The following is a 22,970-nucleotide window of genomic DNA, read 5'->3' as shown; positions in this document are numbered from 1 at the left end:
CAAGATGAGGTGTGCAGGATCCCAGCCAATTATCATTCCATCTTAGCAAAACTGACACTATCTACTCAGATGTACACCTGAGGTAGCTTTTAACTTTTATGTTTATCCTGCTTTGGAGGGCTATCTTGTACAACAACATCAGAAAAAAAAAAAAACAGTGAGTGTTTGGCATATGATATGTTTTATATTTATCTGGTGTATTAGATATTTTACATATCTGTATGATTAATCAGTACAAAATAAAAGACTGATTAATATTTTTTTCTTTTACTCATTAAAGTTAAGGCGTAACTTTTGTAAACTGTTTTTATAAGGTCTGTATAACCAACTGGAGCTCAGAGAAGAGATCTAGGCTGGAAACACCGATTTGGGCACCATGTATAAACACATAATAATTAAAGTTGTAGGAATAGATAATATACCCTAGAGAATGGGAGGAGAGCAGCACCTAGGTCAAAACTTTGAGGAATTTACTGTGGAATGGCTGCGTAGAGGATGATGAGCCTGAAAAGAAACAGAAGGAGCATCCAGAGAGGTAGGAAGAAAACTGGGAGGATATTATATACAGGGAAGTATTTGTTACTTTCTGAAAATTTACATTCTCATGACACATCTGGCTTTGGGGGAGTCCAACTCTTAGTAAAGTATCCATCATTTAATTATAAATTCTCATTAAGTGGATGATCTTGAAATTGTTCTTGACACTCGACAGATAGTTCAGTCAGAAGTATCTAGACCAAAAAAAAAAAAAAAGAAAGAAGTATCTAGACCAGACCATTGGAAAGATGAAGAGTTTTTATTAAGATGCTGTGTTTTTATCAAAATTATTTTACTTCCAATTCTTATAACCCCCTTGAAGTGTGACATACCCTTTTCTCATGGCCCTATTATCCATCTATGGACTTTTGACATTCAGGTAATAATCTGAATACTCGATATCATCGAAACATGACTAAAATGATTATACTAATAAAGTTGAATTATTAGTGCAGCATTCCCAGGAATAAAATTATTTCTTAGTTTTGTGTTTAATATTTGTGGCAATAAATTTTCAATGATTTTTTTTATTGCTTTAGACTCCGAATCAAATTTATTTGTAAGAGTGATTTTATTTGTTTCGTCCACTCACTCCTTCATCCGCTAAATGTATATTAAGTGCCTACCATATGCTAGATGGTGGAAATGTTAGGATGCACCAGGAATGGTTCTCCATTACCACCTGGTAATCTTATTAAAAATACATATGCCCCAATCCCACCCCTCATATCCAGCATGTCCAGGGTAGTTTCCAGGAGCTTCCATAGGCTATCTGTGTGATTGTGAAGCACAACAAAGTTTTAAAATTATTGGTCTATGTAAAAAAATGTTAATGAGAAACTTAAATGTAATGGAATGTAAGACGTGTCAAATAGAAGTATGCACAGGGTAGATTGTATATTAATTTTATTATAGTCATATCTTACTATAGCAGTAGACTGTATATTCAACAATAATATTGCAATTTTTAACTATAATGGAATTTTATGTTAGGACTTTAAAGCCTTAGAAGTATGATTTAGTTTCATTAATATTGGAGACATTTTTAATGTCTTTATAAATGATCATAAAGGTAAGAGAATGCTCTAAACATACAAATGTCATGGTATTTGTGCACATAACTTACTTTACTAGAAATGAGGAAAGCATCTGGCAGTTCCTACTTAAACACCAGGGGGGGAGCCTATTATATGGTCATTATGGGACTGGGCCTCTCATGAATGAAAGCATTCTTTCCTTTTCTTTTTTTCCTTTGCAGCCTGTTGATAGAACAGGTTCAAACAGCATTGCAGGAATATTCATAGCAGTTTCTATTAAAACCTCAGCAATGATGCAATGTACAAAACGCTGAGTTTTATATTGAGGGAAACGAGCTTTCTTTTAAAGAATAGTTGGCATTTTCTCCTTCAGAGAAGGTACTCATTCACCATACCACTCACAAGGAAACTTAGATTCTGAGGGACAGATCAGCTCCACTTTTATTGTAGGGAACCCAGGATGTTCTTTGATTAGAAGACTTAATAGGGGCGCCTGATGGCTCCCTTAGTCAAGGGCTAGACTCTTGATTTCAGCTCAGGTCATGATCTCAGGGTCCTGAGATCATGCCCCACATCAGGCTCCATGCTCAGCACAGAGTCTGCTGGAGATTCTCTCTCTCCCTCTCCCTTTGCCCCTCCCCCTGCTCTCTCTCTAAAATAAATACATAAATAATTTTTTTAAAAAGACTTACTAGGAAAGATGTAGATTAGAAGCAACTATTTAAGAAATTTAATTCAAAAATCGAGTGAAAATAGCACACAGAATTAGAAAAAAAGTTCTATTTCTTCAAAATGTTGCTTCAAAAGGTCCCTTGGTCTCTTGAATTAGCTTCAAGAAGTGCAACACAGCACTCTTCAATCACCAACATTCCTAATCTTCCTCTCCTTCCTGAGCACAAAGATAGGCTGTGCTTCCCAGCCTCCTTTGCAGGCTGTATAGTCATATGACTAAGTTCTGGCCAAGGGAATGTGAGTGTGAAGTGATGCAACATATACCTCTTCTAGGCTTGACCCATAAAAACGTCCCACTGTGGCTCTCCATGCAACTTCTCTATTAGCTAGATAACAACACCCAGGCCACCTTGAAAGTCACAGGTTGAAAATTGCAGGGCCTCTGTTTGCCTGTGTCCTTAAATAACTGTATGGAGCAAAGAAATCCCACCCCTTCTCTTCACCATTTCAATGCCAATGGGTTTTGAGAGAGAAATAAGCTTTCACTCTTCTAAGCCTTGGAAATGTTGGGGCTTGTTAGCAACTGCTGTTAGCCTACTTTAACTAATATAAGGTATAAGTAGATATAGGCAAGTCTGTAGCATGAGAACATGCACTGGCCTATTTTTCTGGATCCAGAGCCCTGAATATAGTCCCATAATTCTCCTGCACAGGTGGTTTTTAGCACAATCCTCCACTGAGAAAACCCTCTAGAAAAGAATCCTCTGGCTCCAGGGGGCAGTACGTAGGCTGTCAGGAGCATTCCAGTCCTGCAAGGACAATTCAAAAGCCAACATTTCTCTTGACCTATGGGACATTGTCCTAGCAGTACACAGAGGAAAAAAAATACCAAGAAATTCTTACACCACAATTTGGAGTGAACAAAACTGGATAGAAGGAAACCAGGGGGCATAGCCACAACAGAGCCCAAAATGCAGCAGAGACAGAACCAGAACACAGGACCATCTTGTAGGCTCCTTACTTTCACCTGCCACAGATTGGCATATGCTGTCATTAAAATCTAAGAGAAAATCCTCCTTGCTTTTAAATGTTTTACTGTATGGAAGTCAGATAGCAAATTGCACAATGTTCAAAGTCCTTGTCCTTATCAGTTACAAAAAAATAGATTTTCCTTCCCTTTTAAGATGAGATGGAGCCCTTTCTAAACATCTCCTCTCTCCTATGGAAGCCAGCCTCTCACACACCAACACCTTATCCACTGAGTGATCACTTTCCACTGGCTGGCTATTTATAGTAATGCTCATTCCAAATATAATCTCAGTGGATAGAGAAACTATTTAAGAATTTGCAACCTGACTTTATTTTTAATTTTGCCTTCGTTCTTATCCAAAATATTCCTCTGTTAAAAAGAGTCAGTAGGCCCAAAATGGAGTCACTTATGCTAAGCCCCACATCACCAAACCCAGAATTACTACTTAACATAATTACGGTTTCAGCCTCTCCCCAGAATGAAATCTTAAACCGGTCAATGTGGAATTACCCAGTCAGCACTAGTGGGCTAATCTGCCTGCTAGTTCCCTGCCATCCCCTAAAGAAAGGTGACCTTGGGCAGCCCGGGTGGCTCAGCAGTTTAGTGCTCCCTTCAGCCCAGGGTGTGGTCCTGGAGACCCAGGATCGAGTCCCACGTCAGGCTCCCTGAATGGAGCCTGCTTCTCCCTCTGCCTGTGTCTGTGCCTCTGTGTGCGTGTGTGTGTGTGTGTGTGTCTCATGAATAAATTAAATCTTTTAAAAAAAAAGAAAGGTGACCTTAAAATAAAAAATTTTTTAAACTGGATGAAATGGTAACCAAGCTGCAAATGATACTTCTGATTATTATTTTTGAACATTTAGCCATTTATGATTTTGAAAGCTTAAAGAGGTGTCCTTCTAGAGCATCGGTTCTTAATCATTCCCGTTATGAAGCTGTTTGATGATGCACATTAACTTTTGCAACAGAAGGAAAAAAAAAGAAAAAAGAAAGGTGACCCTACCACAACCAGTTTGTTTTATGCTGGTATAACTTTCTTGTCCTGCTCTCTCCTGTGTGTAAGCACCTTTTGTTTTATTGTATGGCTCCTTGGAGCTCCTTTCTATCTGCTAGATGGGATGCTACCTAATTCATGAATCACTGAATAAAGCCATTAAGATCTTTAAAATTTACTCTGTTAAGTTTTGTATTTTTATTTTAAAGATTTTACTTATTTGACAGGGAGAGAGCCAGAGAGCACAAGCAGGCGGAGACGCAGAGGTAGAGGGAGAAGCAGGCTCCCCACAGAGCAGGGAGCCCAATGCAGGGCTTGATCCCAGGACCCTAGGATCATGACCCAAGCTAAAGGCAGACATTTAACCAACTGAACCACCCAGGAGTCCCGAGTTTTGTTTAACACCTCCAAGCCTTAAAACTCTTCAGCTATTTTAGGTACCTCTCTCTCATTCCTAGTCTGTTCAATAAAATAGCTACCATCCACACAGCAGTTACTCTGCACCAGGCTTTGTGCATGGCCTTCACAATACATTAGGTTATTTAATCTTCACATGAGATAGTATTATGATACCATTCTGCAGATTTAAAAAAAAAAAAAAACCAATTCAGGCACCATAAGTTTAAGTAATTTGGTCAAGTTCACATAGCTACTAAAGAGCAAAACCAGAGTTCAAGCCTGACCGCTCTGAGTCCCCAAACCTCCACCCTTAACCATAGTATCCCACTGCTTCTACTTTCACCCAGCAAATTTTTGCTCATGAAAGACAACTCTTGGAAGAGTAGGTGATTCTTCAGAAGGTCTAATGAATAAATACCCATTCATCAGAATTTCATGTCTGCACCCTTTTCTTCATTCCAGCATGGTGGCATGTGGAAACCTCTTACCATGGTGCTGGTGTTTGCTCTCAAAGCTACCTCCCCTCTCTACATCTTAGCAGCTCCCTGGCATGGTGAGATCCTGGGGCTGTTGCCACAATCTTCCGGAAAAGAGAAGCTTCTTGGCTCCAGCACGTTCTTAACGCTCGGGGGAAGAGCGGTGGGGCCAATCTGTCACTGAGTCTATATTTAGCACCATCTGCCAGGAATATTTCAAGCTGCCTATTTTAGGACAAGCCGTTTTGTGCAAATGCCACTGTTCTACCACTAGTTCGTGGGAAACCAAGGGCATTAAGTAGATTTTCTGGTGTTTATGTTAAGTGTTATGAGTTGGCCCTTCAGCCAACCTTCAAATGAGAAAGGGGAGAGATGGGAGGCGGTGTTTTCCCAGGGTGTTAGTCCCAGGGGCCCACATTTTTAGTGGCTTAAAATCAATCCAAGAGTGGCAACTGCAGAGGAGGTGGTGGAAGTCTTGGCGGGAGGAAAAGGAAATATAAAAGGCCCAAGACTCTTACCCAGTATCCCTGAGGACATATGATGGCCTTGCCCATTTCAGAGTTCCCCACTCTGACTCCATAAATTATAGACCATTACAGCCTTAACCAATCCCCCCTCCATGCAGCTTTGTTGATCTGGGTCAGTGAAAGACAAGGGCTCCCATTTCCTGAGGGCTTCCCTTGTGCCAGTTTGCAGTGGTGGCTCAGACATGCACCATTCATTTGTCCGTATGACATCCCTATGAGGACAGTTTTACTCCTAGTTCCATTTCACAGCTAAGGAAACTGGGGCTTATGGAGTTTGAGGGACTTGCACAGTCAGATTGAGAACTCAAGCCCACCTAAAGCCAGACACCATGATCTTAACCATCATAATCATGTTGACCCATTCTGTGTGCCTATGCACCTAGTCTCCCTGTTTTCTTCCCCCAGCTATAGAAATTGGATTTTTTTTTGCATATATTTCCACCTCCATCTTATTTTCCAGACTCAAGGCTTAACTGCATTTGAGGAGTTCTGACCGTAAGTTTGTTACCACGCCCCCAAGAGGTCCAGCGACAGCACAGTGAGGCAGTGGAGATCTGGGACTTGCCCCTGCCCTTGAGTTAAGTACTAGCTGGCAGAAGTGGTTTAGTAGCCGTAGGAGAGGTTGCCCTGGCAGCAGAGTTGAGTTTGACTGGAGATGTACAGAACCTGGCTTTCATCTGACAAGGACTTCTGGAAAAGGAACTGCCACCAGGGAGTGGCATGGGACTGGGACTGAGAAGACTGACAACAGGGTCAAGTTCATTAACTCAGGTGTCCTGGGGAACTTGTTAATCTTTGGAGTGGCTGAATCTAGGTGAATTCTTAATTGTGATAATAGGAAAATCTTGAGAAAATATATGTACACACACACACACATATATATACTTTTGTACATATATATGTGTATATATATTTTTTGTAAGCACAATTGTGTAAGCACAGTTCCTGAAGATAAACATGTTTCACTAAATAACCCTAGGATGAAAGGTAGAAGAAATGGCAACACACTTGCTGTGGTTTGGTAGGTTGGAAATAATCCTCCAAAAGTAGAGGGACTGCCAAGTGTTGAGTGTTAAGTGGCACTGAAGAGAGATTAGAAATCAGGTCTTCTAATAGACAATTTCATATCCCATCTGTTTCAATTATTTATTCCTATATAACAAGACATCCTTAAATCTAGTGGCTCAAAACAAGAACAAACATTTTATTATTGTCCCCCCTGGATTTGGCAGTCTGAGCAGCTTGTGGTTCTCACTAAAGTCTCTTCTATAGTTGCAGTCACACAACAGTTGGGGCTGGAGTCATCTTCAGGCTTTCTACCATGTCTGGAAGTTGATGCAGGCTGTCAGCAGGGACCTAACCTCACTGTCAGCACACCTTCACGTGGCCTTTCCATATCACTTGAGCTTTGCATAGGATGGGGGCTGTGGTCCCAGAGGGAGAGACCTAAGAATGAAGTAAATGCTGTACTGCCTTTTATGACCTAGACTTAGAAGTCACATTGTGCCCCATTGTAGTCCTATAATAGTCACAGACCAACTGAGATTCAAGAGGAGAGAACGTGGACACACTCCTCAGAGAAGTATCAACATCAGTTTATAAGGGGGCCAGGTGCAATGGGATATACATGGGTGACAATCTCTGAAATATACAACCTTTCATATCAATTGCATTGGACTAGAGGAAGGAATTGGGTTTGGGAGAAATTGGGCAAGAGTATTTGAGTGCTAGACGGCTAGAATGGCAGTGGAGAACCACAACTCCAAGAAATTCCTTCACATGGTCAACGAATGTACTCACCATGAGCCAGAAACTAGCAGTACACACTGAATAAGAGACAAGGTTCTGGTCTTCATGTAGGTTACAGTCTGGTAGGGAGACAATGACCAGCTACTCGAATAAATACAGAAATGCTGTTAGGAACTATAAAGTTGGGAAGGACATGGGCAATATTGTGAAGAGTGTCTATTTTAGATAAAGTGCATCGGGAAGACCTCTTTGAGATGGGAACATTTGAGCAGAGGCCTCAATGAATGGAGGTTGGGAGTGAAGCATGCAAACATCTGGAGGAAGGGCAATCCGGGCTGGTGGAAAAGCAGGTAGGAAGTTCCTGCAGAAGGATATGCTCGGTGCATTCAAACAGGAAGCCCAGCATAGCTAGAGTGCAGGGATTGAGTTGGAGAAAGGTAGGAAATGACACAGGAGAAGTTGCCAGTAGTTGTACTTAATTTGAGGCAAAATCCATTTCAAAACGTTGTTTTGTTGGTAGTTGTTTCCCTGAGTGTTAGGATGGAAGGACAAATGCTCATTAGGAAGTATCCATCATTAAGATAGGCTTCCTATTTTCTAAATGCAAATGACCACGTTTCTGTTGAGTTGACTGAATACAAATTTCAGAAAAATGTCTCTGACATGAATGTAGAAGCCACCATCTGGCATCTGGCCACCCTCAGGGTACCTTCCCACCATTTACCACAGCCAATCTGGTCTTTGTCAGGGCATCTTTCTTTTCAGAGAGTAACTATGACAACGGAATGTGATGCCGTGGGTATGCAGCAGCCCTCTATTTGCACACAACATGTGATGCTATCCGAACACAGAATTATGAATCAGGATAGCATTAGCCTCTCCCTTTGTAGTGAGCAAGTAATCTGCTATTTGATTCAGTGAATGTTTTGTTATTGGTTTTGTTTTTACTGTGACTCTCTCCTAACAAGGTAATATGTCCTATAATCTATAGCATCATTTCCCAAATTAATTTGATCAAGACCTCTGTATTAGTTTCCTATTGCTGCTGTAACAAAATTATCATAAATGTAACAGCTTAAATGACACAAATGTATTATTATACAGTCTGTAGATCAGAAGTTTGATGCGGGTCTCCTCAGGATAAGATCAAGTTGTCAGCATGGCCACGTTCCTTCTTGAGGTTCAATGAGAGGATCTATCTACTTCCTTAGTCATTCAGATTCTTGGTAGAATTGAGTTCCTTGTGGTTAGAGGAGTGAGATTCCCATTTCCTTGATGGCTGAGGGCCATTCTCAACTTCTAGAGGCTGCCTGAATTCCCTGGCTCCTGGGCTCTTCCATTATCTTCAACTTCTACAATGATGAGTTGAATCCCTCTCAAACTTTAAGTCTCTCCTCCTTCTTCTTCCATCTCATCTCTCTTGAACCACAGCCATGGAAGATTTCCAACCTAAGGACTCATGTGTTAGATTGGGCATACTTGGATAATCAAGGATAATCTCCCCATCTCAAGGTCTGTACTCTTAGTCATATCTGCAAAATTCCATTTGCCACATAAGGCAACATAGTCATGGGTTCCAGGAATTAGGGGGTAGTGTCTTTAGGAGAGACATTTTTCTGCCTACCACAACCTTCTTTCTCTAACTTCCATTAACCTAGAACTTAAATGGAATACAGTTTGGGAAGCACTGCACTGCTCTACAGGTTCAAAAGGGCTGACTTTTGGAAAGGAAAGACACTAATTCTTTAGGGGCAATGACAACAGCCAAGGCCTTGGGTGAGCAGGAGACCAGGCACGGGTTGGATTCCACCATGTGGTTGGAGATGGAGATGCAGAGAAGTAAGTTTTCAGTGATGGGTTTACCTTCTTGTCTAGCCAGAGTATGAATTAGGTAGATTTTTGGATTGGGTCAGCCTGTCAAGAATTTCTGCCTCTTAAAAAAAAAAAAAAAAATCTCATTTATTTATTCTGAGAGACACACAGAGAGAGGCAGAGACAGAGACAGAGGCAGAGGGAGAAGCAGGCTCCCTGCAGGAAGCCTGATGTGGGACTCGATCCCGGGACTCAGGGATCATGCCCTGAGCCAAAGGCAGACGTTCAACCACTGAGCCACCCAGGCTTCCAGAATTTCTGCCTCTTAATGCTGGAAAGGAAAGGAAGGGACAGTTTCTGTACCAGGTACTTTTCTCAGTTACCTCATATAATGGTCATGCTAACTTGTGAAAGTGAACCCTGCATTTGAACCTATGTGTGATGGATTCATTTGGTCTCTCACCCAGATCCCTCTTTCTGGGATGGTGCACCCATCCTATAGTAGGAGTGTGCTAACATTCCCAGTATCCCCTTTCTCTAGAAATTACCCTTACAGCTGATGGGAGATGCCTCAGCTGTGAGGTCATGCCTCCCCAATGCGTGCACACACACATACACAAACAGCTTCCCAACCCACAAAAGTCTGGGCCTCATGCCTCATGGTGGGAGCATTTCTGTGATATCACTTATGTCCCAGAGTCCTCTGTAGATCAAGTCAGGCTTTTTCTGAGACCACATCCTTGCTCTACTCTCCCCTTTACTTTTCTACTTCCCTTTTTCACTTACAATTTTTTCCTGAATAAATCAATAAATCACATGTCCTCAGAGGCAAACCTTAGGCTCTACTTCCCAAGGACCCAACCTAAGATGTGATAAAATTACTTTGTATATCAGGACCACAAAATGGAGGCCACTTCAGTGGCCCTGCCCACATCACAAATGTGAAACTAAGTCAGCCCACCGTTATAGGATGCACTTGTCAAGGAAATTTAACAAATACCAGTCACAATCCTCCAACTCAGCTTTAGCTAGCTTACCTTAACTTAAAAAATAAGACTCCTGCCTTATCAGGAAATTTCTGGCTTCCTGGCCAATCATGTCCTGTTTACTCACTGCCTCTACTAATGCTCCCTAACACTTGTTCCTGCCCGAAATCCCTTGGAAAGACTGATCCACTGAGACTCCCTAATTCCAGAATTCTTGTTTTTTGCAGGTTCCTGACCTAGAATCAGACAGCACCAAGAAAAAGTCTGGAGAAAATGACACACCTGGTACATGTCCCCTTCCAGGTATGTGGTTGAACAAACCAAAGGAAGCTTGATTGTTTATTTGCAAAAGTGGGAGTGGGACTTCCATGTAGAATTCTAAAGACTTGGTCTCCAGAAAAGGACGAGAAATTGGGAATCCAGGGCATATACAGTGGTCCACGCCAGTGCAGTGAGTCCATGATACGCATGCTGTATCCCTGAGCTAGCAAGTAGCAGACACACCCAGATCTGCCACTCGTTGCATAAGCAACTGAATAAAGTAGAGAGAAGCAATAGACGGTAAGGTCTCTGTAGCCAGGAGGTTAAGCAGGAGAAAGTTGGGAAAAGAAGATGTCTTCTCAGTAACACATGCTCCATTGAACCCGTCCAAACTCCTCTGTGGTAACACTTCTAGAACCTGCCTGTAGTTCCTAGGAATCTGTGGCCACAAGTCCTGCCCTGCCCTGGAAGTGACATTTCCAGTCAGCCCTTCTTCTGCCCCCAGGATGGAGTTCCAGTAGCCTGCTCTTACACTGGGACATGCCCTGCCTCCAAGAGATCTAGTGGACCTCTAGGTTAGGCCTAAATTATTTTTATTAATGTGTCATTTAAACTTATACAATAAAACACCAAATATTAATCCATTTTATGTTAATGTTTAATAAGCGCTAAAACAAATTTCTGATTCAAACGCCAAAAAAGGCAAAAGCTACAAAACCAGGAAAATAATGATTAATAATATGAATGAAATGTGACATGAGACTGTTTTGCCAAAACCCAGTCTCTCTTCATCTCACAATGTGGTACTGACTGTCCGAGTCCGGCTCTTTCCAGATCAGCCCATCTACAATACCACCCGCCGGGTGCGGACAACCTCTCATGCTCAGCTTTCTTCAATTCCAACTACTTCTAAACCTTCCTTCTGATAAAATGCACCCTGCTGGGGGTTTTTTAGCTTTCAGCAGATACAAAAACATTTCTACATTAAGCCCAGCTCTATTCTTTCCTCGTTAGAGGAAAATAAATAAAGCAACTTTACTTGACATTAATGTGATCACACAAATGTGTCTGAAATCATGCAGTGATTGGATTAGACATTAGACATTCAGATAACTTAAAATATATAAGCTTGTAAGAATATATATTTATTATACATACATATGTATGCATGTATCTAGAGATAATCATCAACACTTAATGTTAACATAAAAAATTAAAACATGCCCTTAGTAAATTTGTTAATCCTTGAGGAAACACAGTTTCAGGCACAGCCTGATCTGGAATCTTGCCTCTGTGTGTATACAGCTTCATTTCTCCCTCTTGTGCATTTTCTCACAGCCAGAAAGAAATCAAATTAATTGCCTTTACCTTCCCCACTTGCCTATCTAACCATCATACTTATCTATTCATCTCTCCTAGAACAGTCACCAACATTTATTGACCATCCACCATAACTACTTCTCCGCTTCTTAAGAAGTCTGTAGATAATATTATTGTGATTGTGATTCCACTTTTGAGGTGAGAAATCTGGAGCTCAGAGAGTTCAAGAACCTTGCCTAAAACACAATTACTTGCCTCAGAGGCAGGGCTTTGATTCAGTGCTGACCTTAGATCCCACATTCTTGTTCCTCCTACTATCTCCAGAGAAGCTAAAAAGTGCATAGCACATAATAGGTACTCAGTAAATATGTTTTAAATGAACACAAGAACAGTGACCTGTTTGCTTTGTGCCAGTCTGCCTCTACTCATAGCCTATAGGAGTTGGTCTCCCCTATAGACCCCATATATTGTTCCCCTATAAGCAGCAAGGCCCTTTAAAATAGAAGCCAGGGGTCCTCACCTCGCACCCCGCCCCCACATCAGGCTTGACATATAGTAGATGCCCAAATATGTATTCATCTGAATTGTTTTAAACTCTTAGGTAGTCATGGCCCAGCCTAGGATCTTTCTTCAAGGATTATCTAGAATTAGAAAAAGAGACTTTGAGGAAGAGAATGTTTCTGACCACATGTGTCACTGGCTAGCCTTGGGAAAGGAATGGGAGGCTTTGGCAGCCTCCTTCTGAGGCTGGACTCCAAGCCCCGGTACGTAACGGAGGTAAAGCATGTGATTCAGAAAGCAGCAAAATCATGGAGCAGCATGCCAAGTTCAGAATCATTGAAGCAAGTGGTGTAAATGATGAAATTTAAAAGACAGAGACCTTTTTAGAAAAAGCCAGGGTATGCAGAAGTGACAGTGCCGAAAGCCAGGGTTTGGGTAGAAATGACAAGTCCTCCCCCATTCCCCTTGTAGGAGGGCCTTGGTGAGTGGCTTTTAAATGCCCTTTTAAGTCGCTGAAAAGAGCTGCCTGCTGGATCAGCTAAGGCTGGAAGTTCCTCGTGATCATTTGTAACATAATTGAGGTTCCCACATTCTTTCTGCCCAGGCTGCTTCTCGGGTCAGATAAAATGCACCATGGTGGGGGCTGCGGGGTCTCCACAGTTCGATTGGGTTTATATTTCCCCCCATTACTGACCTTGTTCTCTTGCTCTACCAGAATTGCCAGGCTCTCCCTCGCCCTGCCCACCCCTCATTGAACAGGAAACTTTGTTTCCTCCCAGACTCTTCACTGCTTCCTCTCTGTGCTGTTTTCCAGCCAGTGAGAGGCCCAGCCCACTGCTGGTTTGCGGTGGGCACTGGGCAGCAGACAGCAATTGAAGAGGTGCTTCTGAAGGAGTCCCCAAATGTCTGCTAAAATCACCAGGGGTTTTCAGTGACTGGCACCCTCCAAACCTGGGGCATCCTTCCATGCAGCACTGAGGTCGGATGGAGAGAGCAAAGGAGCTGACATTTACACATGCCCATCCATGCCAGGTACTGGACGAGGTGGCCAGTGGAATGGCTGGAATACTCACAGCCCCCAGTGGGCTCAGTACTGTCCTGGCTTTGCAGATCAGGGACCCCAGGTTTGCCTGAGACACAGCTAGGACAGTGACAAGCAAGGGCTCAAGTCTAGGTCCCTGGCCCCAGCATCCTAGTCCCTGAACACACCAGAGGACCTCAGCTTCTCTGCCCACACCCCCACCCTTTGAAGGAAACTTGATCTCCCCTCTTCTCCTCCCCCCCACCTCTGAACAAATTGATGATTTGAAGAGTGTTGTTCCTGGGCAGCCTGGGTGGCTCAGCGGTTTGGCGCTGCCTGCAGCCCAGAACGTGATCCTGGAGATCCGGGATCGAATCCCATGTTGGGCTCCCTGCATGGAGCCTGCTTCTCCCTCTGCCTGTGTCTCTGCCTCTCTCTCTCTCTCTCTGTCTGTCTCTCATGAATAAATAAATAAAATCTTAAAAAAAAAAAAAAGTGTTCCTTAGCTCTGCTCAGATAGGCTCCAGTTCAAACCCAGTGTCCATCCATGCTGGATTCTCCAGGACACTTCCAATTTCGTACAATGTTATAATTTTTTAATAAATCAATTTTGTTACATTTATGATCGGTATGATTTCATTTTTTGCCATTTTAAGGCATTCCAAGTACAAAAATTCAGAAACCAGGAAAAAAACATTTTCTTGGATGCCAGGCCCTGATTTTTGAATCAGAAAATGCTTCTCTCTGTGATTCACACACCAAGTCTTTAATGAGATTGTCCTCTCTATCGGCATTTTTTTTTTTTTTAGAACTGTTCCAGGCCCTGGAAATACTGTTGTGCATCCTTCATGGGCTCACGGCCCCAGAATATTCCAGCCCCTTCTCCAAACAGATCTTTGACCACACAATCTCAACCTCCCGTCCCATACAGAGTCAAGATGCTTTTTTTCAACCGTGCAGCAGATGGAGCAGCCATTCTTGCCCTGAGACTCCCTCTCCAACCCATTCCAGGGGCATGTGGGGCAAAACCCTGGGTGGACAGTGAGGCTGGTTGCTGTGTCTTGGTGCCAAAAAGAAAGCTCTGCCCCTCCCAGGTGGACCCCCTTCCGGCTGACTCCCCTCCCTCCCTCTGGATGGGGCTACACACGTGTCGGCCTCCAGCCCGGCCAGAGCCCCCTTTTCCCAAACCATTGAGTCATTTCCTCTCAGGGATTTTCTCATTAAAACCTTCCTGTTTGCTTTTGCTCTGGAGCTCCACTCTGACTTGCCATTTCCTTCCCCATCCCCACTGAGCTATAATTAATGGCCCAGCACCTTCCAGCTCTCCCTCCCGTTGCAGTTTTCCTTCCCACTCTCCTCTCTCTTGGCTGGAGTCTCTACACTTTGTACACACTTTTGCAAAGCCCCAGAGCTCCTAAAGCTGTGAGGGAAATGGGGGATCCCGCTCCTGTCCTACAAAGTATCGCCTGAAGGATAAATTGGAAAGATGAGTGTCTACAAACAGGCACCAGGGAGAAAACCCTCTGACCAACAGCTTGTCCCAGATCTAACTGACACAGCAAGCAGAGCAGTGAGGGAATAATAATGTGTGATTAATGCACTCTGAGCTGCTCGACCCTGAGCAGCTGCTGGATCCCCCGGAAGACGGCTGTGGTCTCTGTGAAGCCCCTGTGTGGGGTGTTGCGTGCACATCTGAGACCTGCTGACCTGGGGACAGTTTGCTGCTGTGGTCAGCGGCTCCAAGGCAGGACTGGGTAGGCCAGAAGAGGCCAGAAGGCATTGGGGTTTTCTTATCAAGTGATGGGCCACTGGGAAGAGAGTACAGGGAAAGAAAGGAAATTATCAGGCCAATATTGCACCTTTGTTCTTCCTTCGGGCTTATTTTTTTCAGGGAGGCAGATCTCTGATCCAGGCACACAAGAACTGTGGCGTATTTCTTATGGCACACACAGCCCCAGAATATTCCAGCCCCTTCTCCAAACAGATTCTGGATCAAATAAAATGTCATGGGCTGTACTGAGAATAGTGCTCTTTTCACCCTGTGGGTATTTGATAAACGGTGATAAGTCAAACCAATGTTCAAGAAGTATCTGGGACAGAGGGGATGGACCGTAAACTCAACGGCTGACCCCAGACCTCACACTGTCTATTCACTTCATTACACCACCTGTCATTAAGAAAAACCCTTGGGAGATATTCCCAGGGTGAAGAAGCTTCAACCCCCCCCCCCCCCCCGCCACCACCACCACCAATCCCATCGTGCTGGCAGCCTTCTGCCCCAACAGTGTGTGAGGCCCACAGGATCTAGTGCCTGGTAACGTGGCTTAGCAGAACTCCAAAGCCAGCACACCGCCCCTTGGAAAATCTGCTTTCCAAGTATACTACTTTAATCATCACCAGTTTGGTGACTTGAACAGAAGCTGAGAGTTGCCTGGTTTGGGTCCTGGCTCCTGAATGTTCACTCTGATTCAGAGGAAGTCCGCCTCAGTCCCTGACACGCTCATCGGCCTCCTCTGCTCTCCACCAGGTTCCCTCCTCTGTGACCTGGGCATCCTGTGCCACAAATGAGCCTTCCTTCTCCTCTTAGTTTTTCAATTTCTTCATTCCACTGGCCTCTAACCAGCCCATAATTTGCTTCACTCTTCCCTCTATGTGCTTCACAGAGTCTTCCCTTTCCATCCTCTAGGGGGCGCCACTCTCGCTGGACAAGGAGTTGGAGGTGGGTGGTCCTTTCCCTGGAACTCACCTGAAGGCACCTCATCTTGGTCCTCCTCCTTGTGCAAGGATGGGCACTGCTGCTTACCCTTACTTACTGTCTTGTGTCCCTCCCCGCATTACCCACTCCTTTCGAGAGCCATCTCTTGTTCCTTACGTCTCCACGTGCCAAAAAGTCTTTGTTGACTTCTATGGCAAAGTCAGTGGCCTCTTACTTCTCCTCCTGCTTGCCCGTCCTTAGCATTTGATACACCTGACTCTCCCCTCCTTCTGGAAACAGTCTCCTTCCCTGGCCTCCCTGCTTCATCTGTTCCCTCATGGACTCTCCTCCTCACTCTCTGACCAGCTCTCCTTTCCCAGTCTTCTCTGAAATCTTGATGTTTCTGAAATGCTGTGTTCTTAGCCCTTTTATTCTTCATAGCCCTTTCTCTGGGCAATCACACTTCTACCTGTGGCTTAGGCTAAAACTTATATACTGATCACTTTCTTTCCTTCTTATTCAATTAAAACTCTCTTGTAATTACAAAGCATCACATGGACAGATAAACAAAATAAGAAAATAAAAGCACTATTTCCACCAACTAGAGATTACCACTGTCAATCTTATTGTATATCCTTCCAGAACTTATGTATTTTTACATCTTTTTCAAAATGAGGAAAATACTATTTTTTAAGTTGTTAAAAACCTGTTTTGTAACTGCTTTCTTTTTTAGGTGAATAATCTAAAACTTTCCATGTCAACACATCTTATTTAATACCTGGGCCACATTTGATTACCTAAATCATCCCCCAGATGTTCTTTCAACCTGGTTTGTCCAATTCGGGACCAATTCATGCATGAATGAATATCATTATCATTGCAGGATATTTCTTAAGCTCTTTTGCCAAGCATAGACATGATACAATACTAGTTAAATGGATTTGGGCAATTACCTATAAAACATCGTAACTCTAGATTTGACTAGTTGTTTCTCTCTGCCATTATTTAGCTTGTTTCTCTAACCCACTTATTTCTTATAAACTGGAAGTAAAACGCAAAGGCAAAATGAACTCAGGTTAGGCCTTGTTAGCTAGATCGTTATCATAGGAGATTTGAACTTCGTACTGCATTTTGTCATAAGATATGTATGTTCTGATTGACCCACCACGAGGGATCCTAGCATTGACCACATAAGGCAAATGGCAGTCTTATCCTTCCCTTGTAGCATTAAGTTTTCATCGTTGTGACTAGGAAGTAAACAGTGTGGTATTATTTTAGCAATACTATGCAAGTGTCCAGTGCCCCAATAACTGCATGCCTAAAGCTTTTACGCCAGGTTATGCCTGCATCAATAATTCCATTAAGAGTTTAAAGTGATTATCAATTAGGGTTCTTTGTAGAATATGGATGACACATTTTAATTAATTAAAGGTTAATTAAGAACAATTTCATAAAGGACCTATTTCCTGAGGTGTGGGCAGGACTACCAGTGTTTACAGCCATACAACAGTGATAATCATCATTCTGCTAGTTACAGGAGAACCAGGTTCGATGAGGTAAAGTGGATAACCAGAATGGGTTCTGGAGTCAGGAAGACCAGAGTTCAAAATGTAGGTTACGTTCCTTACTGACTGTGTGAAATTGGATGAAGTCACCTAGCCTCTGAGCATCAGTTTCTTCACCTATAAAACAGAGAAAGTAATAGAACTTACCTTATAGGTTATTTTAAAGATTAAATGCTGCAGGACGCCTGGTGGCTCAGTGGTTGAGCATCTGCCTTTGGCTCAGGTCATGATCCTGGGGTCCTGGGATTGAGTCCCACATCAGGCTCTCCACAGGGAGTCTGCTTCTCCCTCTGCCTATGTCTCTGCCTCTTTCTCTGTGTCTCTCTTGAATAAATAAATAAATCTTTTAAAAAATAAAGATTAAATGCTGCAAAGCACTTGGCATACTGCTGGCAATGGATACTCAGTAGCGTTTTAGTATTACTATCAGCTGTCCTAACTGCCTGTAGTAGGCGGGATCCCCCAGTGTGATGCCCCATATAATCCCCTCGAGTGCAGCGGGACTTCCGAATACCACAAGGTATCACCCCCATGATATGTTATATTGTATGGCAAATGAGGGCTTCTCAGGGTAGACCTGGCCTGATCAGGTAAGCTCTCTGTTGGTCACAAGGAAGAAGTCAGAAAAGTGCCTTCCAGCTGGCTTTGAAAAAAACCCTAAATATCCATGTAGTGAATGGTCTCTGGGGACCGTGTGGCAAGGAGAGCAAGTGGCCTCGAGAGTTGAGCATGATTCCTAGTTGACAGCCAGCAAAAATACGGGGAACCCATTCTTGCAGCCCACAAGGAATGGAATTTTACCAATATTCTGCATGGGCTCAGATGAGGACCTTGAAGGTCAGGTGAGAACTGCAGCCTTGTGAGACCCTGAGCCAGAATCCAGTGGAGCTGTGCTCAGATGCCTGATCCACAAAACTCTAAGATAATAAATTTGTGTTACTTTAATCTGCTTAGCCTGTGGCAGTGCGTTCACAGCAAGAGAAGACGGAAATCCTAGCTAGAGTTGATCATCACTGCTTCTGCTGTTCTTGCTGTGCTCATTTCTGTTGCTAATGGCTGTCCTCTAAATCATGACAAGGCAAGAGTGACAAGAGGTGCCATTCTTCAATGCAAACCCCTTAGAATGTAAATATTCTTTCCAGCTCCTACTGCTAATGGACTGGTGGTGGTCAAGGAGAGGAGTGGTTTATAGACCTTTGTGGCTTTAGAAAGAAACAAAAATATCATCAGGGCTGAGCTTTTCCTGGAAGACTCAACCCATTATGCAAAAGCCCTTTTCCTCATGGGTTTCCGGATTGACACTGCAAGCCTCTCAACTACAAAGGGCTTGTCAGAATCTGAGGCCAAACTTAGCCAAATGGCCTGGTGAATAGTTTAGGTCCTCACTCACTGGGTTTCCAGTATGTTGGGAAAAGCAGACATTAAACGACTTATACAAATTTACCATTATAACCTGCATTATGTGCCTTAAAGAAAAAGCTTTGAATTATGAAGCCTTTCCTGAGGAAGTGATCCTTGAGATGAGATCAGAAGGATGAATCGGGACTGAGTAGGCCAAGGGATGATGTTGAGCATTCCCAGGGAGTGGAAACAGCTTATGGAAAGGTCCTGAAGTAGGAAGGGTCACAGTGATTTTAAGAAACCTTAGGACTGGTAAGCTAGCAAGGAGAATGAGAAGAGCCTGTATGAGTTGAAGATGGAAAGGTAGGGAGGAGCTAGATCTTGAAGATCCTGTTCGACAATGCTAAGGATTTCAGTCTCAATCAGGTAGATTTCTCTTTAAAAAGACCCCCCTGGCTGTGATGGATTGTATGGAGCAGGGCCAGGTATAGAAAAACTAGTAAGGAAGCAATAGCAGCAATCCAGACAGAAGCTCAGGGTGGTTATGACTAGAGTCATGCTGGTAGAGAAGAAGAGAAGTTAGATAAAACTAATATAATTCTGGGATTTTTAATTTCATCAGTTTTTTTTTTAAGATTTTATTTATTCATTCATGAGAAACACAGACAGAGAGGAAGAGAGAGAGACACAGGCAGAAGGAGAAGCAGGCTCCACACCGGGAGCCTGATGTGGGACTCGATCCCAGGACTCCAGGATCAGGCCCTGGGCTGAAAGCGGCGCTAAACCGCTGAGCCATCTAAGCTGCCTAGTCTCATCAGTTTTTAAAAATTGAAACATTTTCTGATCACTTCTACCATTCCGGGGGGAATTCACATTCATTCATTTACTTATTTGATAAATGTGTGTATTGCTTTATTATTTTATGTGCCAGGCACTATTCTAGGTATGGGAATACAGTAGCAAATAAAAACAGGTAAAAATCTCTGCTTCCAAGGAGCTTGTGTGGGAGTTAGACAATAAGCAAGAAAGATAAGGAATATGTAAAATATATTGGATAGTAACAAGTGCTAAGGAGGAAGTTAAAGTTGAAAAGGAAGAATAGAATGTGTTAGAAGAAGATCTAAAGGTTAGGGATCAAGGCATGCAGCTATTGAGAGTGAGGTGGGTCCAGGAAGAGGATTCTAGCCAGAGGGAACAGCAACTACAAAGCCTCTGATGTAGAAGTATGGCCGGTGCTTTTCAGAAGGCTATTGTGGCTGGAGAAGAATGGGTGGGTGGGTGGGGGGGTACTCTATCAGTCATCTATCCCACAAGAATGTTGAGTAGCAGGCAACCTCAGAACCTCAGTGGTACACAATAGCATTTAGTTTTACTCATGAGTCTACAGATCCTCTGGGCGGTTATGTTGAGATGAGATGAGCTTGTCAGGGCACACTCACGCCTATGTAGTTAGCTGCAAATCAGCAAAATTTTGCTGACTTTGCCTGGGCTCTCTTACCTATCTTGGTTTTCAATAAGACAGCTGGGTTGACTTAGCTCTGCTTCATATGCCTATGTGCCTCACATCCTCCAGTAGGATGATGTTCTGTTCTCATGTCATAGCAGGAGTATGGAGGGAGGAGGAAGAGGAAAGAAAGGAAAAAGAGAAAGAAAGAAGAGAGGAAAGAGAGAAAGAGGAGAAGAGAAGAGTGAAAGAGAGGAGATGGTGAGGAAGGAGAGTACACACAAGACCTCTTAAGGTCTGAGTTCAGAACTGAAACAATGGCACTTCTACTACTACATTCTATTGACTAAAGCAATTCATGAAAGCAGCTTAGTTTCCAGAGATGGAGAACAAACTCCACTTCTTTATGGGGAGACTCTTGAAGTCACACTGCAAAGGGTGTGAATATAGTGAAGGGTGGAAAATTAGGACCAGTTTTTGTCATCAGTCCCACCACACTGACCTAGTGGGAAAGAAAATCAGAGAGGTAATGGGAATCCAGATGGTATAGGGCCTCGCAAGAGAAGAGTAGCACCACCTAACTTCTGTTTTAATGGAATCACTCTGGCCGTCAGGTTAGGAATAGAATGAAGTGGGGAAGCAGACAGTAAGGAAACTACTGCAGCCATCCAGGCAAGAAACAGTGGTGGCATGACCTGGAAAATAGTAATAGTAGTGATAAGAAGTAGTCAGCTAATGGACATATTTTGAAGATGGAATGACCAAGATTTGCTTACAGTGCTAATGTGGGATATTAGAATAAAAAGAGGAGAAATGGTGACTCCAGAGCTTTGGCCCGGGTAACTAGAAAAACTGTGTTACGATGTACTGATAGGATTAAGACTATGGCAAGAGTAGGTTTCAGGGAAAATATTCTCAGTTAAATCTCTAACTGCCTGGGAGGTTTTTCTTTTTTTCTTTTAAGATTTTATTTATTTATTCATGAGAGACAGAGAGAAAGGCAGAGACAGGCAGAGGGAGAAGCAGGCTCTCATTGGGGAGCCTGATGTAAGACTCGACCCCAGGACCCCAGGATCATGACCTGAGCCAAAGGCAGATGCTCAACCCAGGTGCCCCACCTAGCAGATTTTTCTCTTTTAGTATATTCAGATGCAGTTGATTTAGATCAGAAGATACGACTTCAGTCAGAACTCCAGGGGCTTCCCTGCAGTCCTTTTACCATCCTAGGGTTAGATTCTCACAGAGTCAGAGCTGTATGCACCTGAATCATACAACATAGCCTGCTCCACTGTTTCCAGCCAGCATCCCTGCCCTTTGCTGTGACATCTGTTCTGTTTGGTTGTAAAACCCATTCTTGCGTTATAATCCATTATGATTGGTTGGAGCCAAATTTAATTAGCTTTCTCCTTGGCAAAGCCAAGAGAAGTACAATATGAGTGGAAGTACGCCACTTTTAAAAGGCACACTATATCTTATCCAACTTTGTACTCCTAGGTGAAAGAGGGTGGATAGATCCACTTAGCTTCACTCCATTCATAACAAAAGCATCTCAAGTTGCACACTCTACTGAGGGTTGATGTATGACTCTTTTTTTACTGTGAAAAAAGGCACTTTGAAAGATAAAAATGATTCTGTGATTAGCATAATTCATGAATTAGCATAATTCATCAAACACTGAAGACTTTTTTTTTTTTAAAAAAAAAAAACCTCATTGGATAGATAAAGGAAAAGTAACTATTGGAAGGGAGGACATTTGTATTCTTTTTCTCTCCCTTAATTCCCATCTCGGCTCATGGAGGAGGGAATTAACACCAACATTTTGGTATTTTCTTCCTATGAAGAGAAATGCAGGGGAGGAAGCTTCTCTCTCTCCTCCCCATTGCTCACTCCTTCTCAGACAGAAATGGCAAATGTGATTGGCAAAAGTCTGACATTTACTAGGACATGCTTTACTAACAGGCAGGGACTTACTCTGTCTGCTGACCAGAACCAGTCCAGAATGTTCCCTTCACCAGAAGTGTGGTGCCAGCTAGTGGGCTCCTACTCTACCCTCTGGTGGTTGAGGGTGTGAGGCAGCCCTGGTCCTTACAGCTGGTGTGTGAACTTGGATTGGCTATTCACACTCAACTCTCAAATACACACTGGATGAACAGATCCCAAAGTCTGGTTGAAGTGGGAGTAGGAGGCTTCATTTGACCTCAGCCATGTTCCTTTGCATTCAGAATCACTGGGCCAGTGCCTCACTTGACTCCCCTTGGGCAAATTCTCCAGTGGTGACAAGAGAGGTGAGTCACGGGACCTGAAGCCCTAACATCAAAATCAAGCTCAATTGAGAATTTGCTGTCATGTTAATCCTCGGCATAGTCTTCCTTCCCCTCTTTTCTTCTGCCTTTAGAGTAATCTTTCTTTATCCCTCTATCCTTTTTTCTGAGCCATATTTGAGGGAATGTGAAGCTACATTTTTATCAGCGATGACTCTCTTGGTTTCAAGTAACAGAGATACACTTAAGCTCTCTTAAAGACAAAAGCTAGAATTTATTTTGAAGAAACAAATTGGTCTTGGGAAGGTAGTAGTCAGTAGGTAGATACAGTTCAGAAATAAACTA

The sequence above is a fragment of the Nyctereutes procyonoides genome, unplaced genomic scaffold, assembly GCF_905146905.1.
Source record: "Nyctereutes procyonoides isolate TBG_1078 unplaced genomic scaffold, NYPRO_anot_genome, whole genome shotgun sequence".
In the NCBI taxonomy this organism is placed as follows: domain Eukaryota; kingdom Metazoa; phylum Chordata; class Mammalia; order Carnivora; family Canidae; genus Nyctereutes; species Nyctereutes procyonoides.
The sequence above is the reverse complement of the archived record's forward strand: the minus strand, read 5'-3'. Positions refer to the sequence as shown.